The sequence below is a fragment of the Coffea arabica genome, chromosome 2e, assembly GCF_036785885.1.
Source record: "Coffea arabica cultivar ET-39 chromosome 2e, Coffea Arabica ET-39 HiFi, whole genome shotgun sequence".
Lineage (NCBI taxonomy): Eukaryota > Viridiplantae > Streptophyta > Magnoliopsida > Gentianales > Rubiaceae > Coffea > Coffea arabica.
Window position 1 is genome coordinate 41,913,499 of NC_092313.1, and position 8,420 is coordinate 41,921,918.

Consider the following 8,420-nt stretch of genomic DNA (forward strand, 5'->3'; position numbering starts at 1 on the left):
ATCTGAGTGATTGTAAAACTTCTTAGCTTGACTAAGTGAGGCTTAGGGCAAGGAGGAAGTGCTCCCTCCATTGTACATCTAGTTGATCATCTTTCATCAAAGAGAAGTTGCTCAACCTAGTGATTGGTCTTCAAGTTTGAGGAAAGTTTGGTAGACAATCGGTTTGATATTCTATCTTATTCTTTTTGTTTAATAAAATTCTCATTGCTTATCTATACTTGTTTTTCTAATCAACATTGCTCTCTTCTTCTAATCTACTTGGTTGATCATTACTAGAAAAGAAGGTAAATTTTTATTAAAGAAAAATTGCATAAATTTGATTAAGATTTTAATCAACCTAATTCGCCCCCCTCTTAGGTTGTCTTTGGGCCTTACAATTGGTATCAGAGCTTGGTCTCCTAGAGATTAAGCTCAAGCGGCTTGGAGTAAAGATGACAACCAATCATGCCATGTTTGTTGAGGGACAATCGGTCACTAGGCCTCCCATGTTTACTGGTTCCAATTATGTTAGTTGGAAAGAAAGAATGATTATCTTTTTGCAATCCATTGATATTGAGCTATGGTTTATTGTAAATGAAGGACCGCATGATGCTAACATTCTTGATGCAGATACAGGTTTGTTTCGGCCAAAAACAAGAGCTGAGATGAATGCTCAAGATAGAACCAATCTCACATTGAATGCCAAAGCCATGAATGTTCTTTATAGTGCCTTAGACTCAAATGAGTCAATTAGAGTCAAAGGATGTAAATCTGCCAAAGAAATGTGGGATAAGCTAAGAGAAATTCATGAGGGTAGTGACAACGTGAGAGAACAGAAAAAGTCTATCTTGGTCACAAAGTATGAATCATTTAAAATAGAACCCCTTGAGGATATTGACAAAATGTATTGCAGGTTCAATGACTTGATCAAAGATCTCGAGGTGTTGGGCAAAGAATACACCTTGGGAGAGAAAAACAGGAAAATTCTCAATGCATTGGGCAAAGAATGGGAAAGTAAAGTGACTGCAATAGAAGAGGCTAAGGATTTGAATTCTGTACCTATTGAATCTCTCATTAACTCACTAACCTCCTATGAGTTGAAGTTGAAAACTAAAGTGCAGGAGGAAGAGGATGCGAGATCAAAAAGAAACATTGCTCTAAAGGCAGCTCAAGGTGAAGATGATCCAGCTCTGTTGAATGATGAAGACTCGGATGGTGATGACAATGATCTTGCTCTCATCACAAAAAGCTTCAAGAGAATCTTAAATAAAAGGAAGTTTAGAAGGGGAGGACCTAGCAATCAATTCCAGAATCAGCCTTCAAATGCAAGGTACAAAGGAAAACAAGAATTCAACAAGAAACAATTGGACAAATGCTACGAGTGTGGACAGCCTGGACACTACGCAAATGAATGCTCTCTAAAGAAAAAGAAAGATGAAAAAGCTGATCGAAAGCCAAGGTTCAACAACTTCCAGATTACATGGAATGAATGCAACTCCGAAGGCGAAGTTGAAGAAGAAGAAGAATCAGCTCAAATGGCCTTCATGGCTATTGGAGATAATGAGGTAACTTCCATTCACTCTCAATCTGATAGTGATGATGAAGAAGATGATGATGATCTTGAATCCTTTGTTGAAAAATTGCATAATGCCTTAAAGGAATCTTATGATAAAAACAAGCAGCTAAAACAGAAAGTTGTGTTTCTCATTCAAGAAAATGCAAAATTTTTTCACCAAAATAAACAACTAAAGACTGACAATGAGTGTCTTGTAAGAGCCGGATGTGATGTTCAAAATGAACTTGATAGAAAGACAAATGTTTGTGAAATGCTAAAGAAAAGACATGGTGATTTGAATAAAAGGATGGACAATTTGGATGAGATCTTAAGAGTTAGAAAGCAAGATTATCTCAAAAAGAACATGTCATCAACCTTTCTTACTGCTCATGAAAGAACATTTGTTCACAACAAAAATGCATATGGTTTCACAACATATAGAAGGAGTGCATTGAGATTTAACAAACCATTACATGCTAGAGACTCTTCTATTTTGTGTAGTTTTTGTTGTCAAAGAGGGCATTTGAAAGGAGATTGTTATGTTAAAAGAAATCTGAACAAAGGAGGGAAATGCATGTGGGTAGTTAGGCACAATGCTAACTTTTGAGGACCCAAAAGTTAAAGAGTACCAAACACTCTCTCTTTTCGGGGAAAAGGCTCAAACAAGTCAAAATGGTTCATTGACAGTGGCTGTTCAAGGCATATGACCGGTGATCCTTCCTTGTTCATAAAGCTAAAATCAAAATCAAGTGGAAAGGTGACATTTGGTGATGATGTGAAAGCTAAGACAATTGGAATAGGTGATGTTGGTAAGGATGGTGAAACTTTTGTTCATAATGTGCTCTTAGTTGATAACTTAGGTTATAACTTGCTTAGTGTTAGTCAATTGTGTGATAAAGACTTGAATGTGTTGTTTAAAAAGCATGAATGCATTGTGCTTGATTCCAAATATAATGTTGTGTTCAAAGGTAAGAGGTTTAACGACATATATATTGTGGTTCTTGATAAAATTGATTCATCTAGCTTCAAATGTCTTAAAGCTTCAAATGAAGATCCTTGGTTGTGGCATAGGAGACTTTGTCATTTTAACATGGATTTACTAAAGGAAATTTCGAAAAAGGAGCTAGTTAGAGGCTTGCCAAAAATCAGTTTTGAAAAGGATAAAATTTGTGATGCATGTCAATTTGGAAAGCAAACAAAAGTTTCTTTTAAACCAAAGAAGTGTGTATCAACTTCTAAACCTTTAGAACTCTTGCATCTTGACTTATTTGGTCCTACTCAAATCACTAGCTTGGGAGGTAAGAAATACTGCTTTGTGATTGTGGATGATTATTCTAGATATACTTGGGTGATATTTCTTGCTCATAAGGATGATGCCTTCAAGAATTTCACTTCATTGTTTGCTAAAGTGCAAAATCTGCTTGGTTTAAAAATTGTTAGGATTAGAAGTGATAATGGAACGGAATTCAAGTATTGTGATTTTCCAGAATTTTGTGATCATAATGGCATAACACATGATTTTTCAATTGCAAGAACTCCATAACAAAATGGTGTTGTAGAAAGGAAAAATAGGACACTACAAGAGGCTGCTAGAATTATGTTAAGTGAATGTAGATTGCCAAAATACCTTTGGGCTGAAGCGCTAAACACTGCATGTTATGTGATGAATAGAATCCTTTTGAGACCCATTTTGAATAAAACATCTTATGAACTAATTTTTGATAAGAAACCTACAGTTGGATATTTCAAAGTCTTTGGTTGTAAATATTTTATTTTAAATTTAAAGGAACATCTTGGTAAGTTTGAGAAAAAATCTGATGAAGGAATATTTTTGGGATATTGTGAGAACAAAAGAGGATATAGAGTCTTTAATAGAAGGACTCTTGTGATAGAAGAAGCCATACACATAACATTTGATGAAACTAATGATGATAATTCCAAAAGTTCGTGTGAGGATGATGATGTAGGTGTTCTTGAAGGAATGGAAAAGCTAAAAATTGGAGATGGAGGAAACTCTAAACCGGAAGCAAAGGAAATGGAGAATGAAGCTCATGAAGATCAAGAAAGGGAAGATGAGGACAAAAATGATGATTCATTCAAAGATCTTCCCAAGGCTTGAAAATTTAGCCAAAATCATCCAAAAGAACTTATAATTGGTGATCCATCCGAGAAGGTAAACACTCGTTCCTCATCTAAGAAATTGATAGACAATTTTGCTTTAGTTTCTCTTTTTGAACCTAAAAATATCAATGATGCCTTAAAGGATGAAAACTGGATTTTGGCAATGCAAGAGGAACTCAATCAATTTGAAAGAAATGAGGTCTGGACACTAGTTGATAGACCTCAAAATCACCCTATCATTGGCACTAAGTGGGTATTTAGAAATAAGCTGGATGATAAAGGTGTAGTTGTAAGAAATAAAGCTAGATTAGTTGCAAAATGGTATGCTCAAGAAGAAGGAATTGATTTTGATGAAACATTTGCTCCCGTAGCTATATTAGAATCAATTAGAATGCTTCTTGCTTTTGCTTGCTTCAAAGGTTTTAAACTGTTTCAAATGGATGTTAAAAGTGCCTTCTTAAACGATTTTATTGATCAAGAAATATATGTGGATCAACCCCCCGGTTTTGAAAATTCAAAATTTCCAAATCATGTGTTTAAACTCTCAAAAGCATTGTATGGGCTAAAACAAGCTCCAAGAGCTTGGTATGAAAGATTGAGTGGTTTCTTGATTGAAAATAATTTCAAAAGAGGAGTTGTGGACACCACACTGTTTACTAAGCAAGTGCTAAATGAACTCCTTATTATTCAAATATATGTAGATGATATTATTTTTGGTGCTACTAATGAGTATCTATGCAAGGATTTTTCCACCATTATGCAAAGTGAATTTGAAATGAGTATGATGGGAGAATTAAATTTCTTCCTTGGACTTCAAATACATCAAGCCATAGAGGGCATTTTCATAAATCAAGCAAAATACACTAAGGAATTGCTGAAAAGATTTGGCATGGAGGACTCAAAGCAAGTTGGAACTCCAATGTGCACTTCAACAAAACTTGACAAAGATGAAGAAGGTAAACATGTGGATGAAAAGCACTATAGAGGTATGATTGGAAGCTTACTTTATTTAACCGCAAGTAGACCCGATATTATGTTTGTTGTTTGCTTGTGTGCTAGATTTCAATCTTGTCCAAAAGAATCACATTTGAATGCTGTTAAAAGGATTTTTAGGTATTTGAAAGGTACATTAGACTATGGTTTTTGGTATGCTAGATCTAGTGAGTTTGCACTATATGGATATTCGGATGCTGATTTTGGAGGTTGTCGTGTGGATAGAAAGAGTACTAGTGGAACTTGTCACTTTCTTGGTAATTGCTTAGTCTCTTGGTTTAGCAAGAAACAAAATGCAATCTCTTTGTCTACAACCGAAGCGGAATATATTGCCGCTAGTGCATGTTGTGCTCAACTTTTATGGATGAAGCATACCTTGAATGATTTTGGATTGTCATATGACTGCATGCCTATATTCTGTGATAATACTAGTGCTATCAATTTGACCAAAAATCCAATTCAACATTCTAGAACAAAGCATATAGATATAAAGCACCACTTTATTCGCGATCTTGTTAAAAAAGGTGAAGTATGTGTAAATTATGTTTGTTCTAAAGATCAATTTGCTGATATTTTTACAAAAGCTTTGCCATTAGATCAGTTCATTCATCTAAGATCAAAATTAGGGATAATCGAAAAATCATCTTAAAATTTTTCAAAGCCTTCGGACGTCCGAAAGAAGATGAACGGACGTCCGATAATGTTCTTCAGCTATTTTTCCAGAAAACACCTGTTCGGACGAAGCTGTCGGACGCACGACTTTGTTCGGCCGTCCGACAGTGCAACGGTTCACTTTTTAAAGTAACTTTCTTCCTCATTTGCTTCAAACTCTTCTTCTTCTATTTCCTCTCGGACGAAAACTCTCTCGTTTCACACTCTCAAATTCGTACCATTCTGAAGCTCTCATTCCCAAATTGACTCAACCAAAACTTTTCCTAATCGATTGCGATTCGTTTCTCCTGATCATTTCACTGAATCGCATAACATTTCACAAATTCCCAAATTTTCCTCAAAACCCTATTTTCTCATAACCGCTCTGTCCAATCTTCTTCAAGGCCTTTTTGTCCCAAAATTTCTGTGTGATTCACTTCCATACTACTGTGTGCATCATTTGCATCCTTCATTCCACACATTTCGCACAATGGTGAATCTAAGAGGAGGGAAGGTCACTGCCGGACGCAAGCATCCACTCAGGGATGAGGATGATGATGTTCCTATGGTCAAACGATCATCCAAACGCGTCAAGAGGGGAGCTGTAAAAGGTCAAATGTCACAGCCTACACCACAACCCACCCCTCAGCCTGAATCTGGACAGGGAACCTCATCTCAACCGCCTCCAAAATCACCCACAGTCCCTACATTCTTTGATGATGCTGCAAAAGACAAACACTCCTGGATATCCCAGAAAGGTGTCATCCCTCAACGCACCGTAAATTCTTCTGAATTTCGCCAAATAGGTTTAGAATCCATTCTGAGTCTGTTTGCTTTCCAGAAATGGTCACATCTCATTTCTATGCCTAATGTCTATTATCCTGAAATGCTGTTTCAATTCTTTGCCAATCTTAGGAAATGCACTGATCAAACTGAGATTATGTCCAGGGTTAATGGGGTAGACTTAGTCTTTGATTCTGAAATTGTGAATGATATTTTAAAAACTACTATTGAATCTGGATGCAAGAGTAAAATTGCAAATTTCTTTTCCTATGAAGAGCATCCTACTGCTGATAATCATTTTGATGGGGCTAAGATGTTGACTTATTTTAAAAGAAGTTTTTCTGCCCCTGCTGATGCTAAACTGAATGATCTTGCCCCTGTGAATCTAATTACCTTTTCAATCATTTCAAACCTGCTTGTGCCTACTGATGGCCATAGAACAGATGCAAACAAAATGGAGTTGTATCTCTTTTACTGTTTTCGAGAAAAGATTCGTATTGATTTGGTTTTGTCATGTGCAAGTTTTTACTTCGCTATGCCACTGATTCTCGCAGAAAATTATCTTATGGAAAATTTCTTCAAAAGATTTTTGAGTTTTACAAAGTACCAATTCTAGGTGTTTGTCCCAAAGAAGCATCTTCTTATACCTTTACCAAAGGATATTTTGAAAGGAAAAATCTTGTCTTTAAGGATAATCTATGGGCTTATAAGGGGGCATCATCTAGTGAACCTAGGTCTAAGGCTGCACATGATCCACTACACACTCCTTCATCTGTTGCACTCACTCCCATTCATCCCAGGAAGTCTGCCACTAAGGCATCTTCCTTCTCCAATGATGAAGTGATTGAGCTCCTTCGTGAACTCAAACAGCATGTTCTTCTTCTGGAACATGGTCTAATGCTCACCATGTCCTCTGAGCAACAAACAGCCTACCTAGACAAAAAGAACCTTCTTTTTTCCCCACCTGTGGTTGAGGAAGTTTCCCATGGCAAAGAGTCACGCCCCACTGATCCAAGTTCATCAATTCCAGACCCGAGCTCATCAACTCCCGTGACTCCTCATGGCCCTTCCACATCAGATAAAGGCAAGGCACCAGTTGAAGAAGCTGATGAAGATGATGAAGAAACTGAAGAGGAGGACCTCTCCCAATATCAGCTTTTTCGAAGGACACCTGGATCCACCTAGTTCACCATTTAGGATCACATAGGGTCATTTGCATTTTGTTTGACTATTTCATGTGTTTCTAGTGTTTGTGGTGTTCAACAATGGATATGTAGATATAATGCTTATGTTTATGTTGTGTTCGTTTAGTACTTTTTGATGGATGATTATGGCTGTAATGGTTATGGATATGTGGATGGATGTTTAAGTATTTTGAATGATGAATGTGTGGATGTGATGAATGTTTTTGTTATTGGTTCTCCGTGATATATGTGATTGATTGGCCTTTTGTGATGACAAAAAGGGGGAGAGGACTGGATTGGATTGATTGATGATTTAATTGAAATTGAATTGGCTTGATGGATTGAATTGGTAAAATGTTGGATGTTGGCTGCTTAATTGTTATGTTTTTGGATAATTGATTAATTCGGTAGGGTAGCCAAGTGAGGGGGAGTTTTTCAAATTTTTGCTCTATGATCCACTAAATAAGGGGGAGTTTTTGTCAATTGAGAAAGGGGGAGCTTATATTGCAATCATCAAATCTCATTTCAAACCATTGTTTTGTCATCATCAAAAAGGGGAAGAATGTTATTCTTGGTTTTGATGATCACAAAGTACTTTGAAATGTTTATCTAACTCTTTTCAAATATAAGTGTTTTTTGCCTATCAAAGAATCAGGTACGAATATGTCAAGAAATGAAAATCAACCAAAAGAAGAAGCAAAAACAGGACACTCATGTCGGACGTCCGAAGGAATCTGTCGGACGTCCGAAAGGATAAAGAACATCAAGAAGGAAGCTCTGTCGGACGCTCATAAGGAAGCGTCGGACGTCCGGAAGGATCGGACGGACGCCTCGGACGCACATCAACCGCGTCGGACATCCGAAAAATTCCAAGAAGACTTGCCAACTCTCTGACGACGATCGGACGCTGATGCTGTCGGACGATAAAAACGCATCGGACGTCCGAACTACAACTTGGCTGTTTTCGGACGATAGGTTCGGACGATGATTTGGTCGTCGGACGTCCGACAGCCCCAACGGCTAGCTGACTCTTCATCTGCCTTCTATCCGTTGGAAGCATTAATGAAGCCCATTTTTGGTCCCCTTTAAAAACAAACTGTTCTGAACCAAGAAGGAACTTTTGCACACTTTGTTTACAAGATCTCAAGAGATAT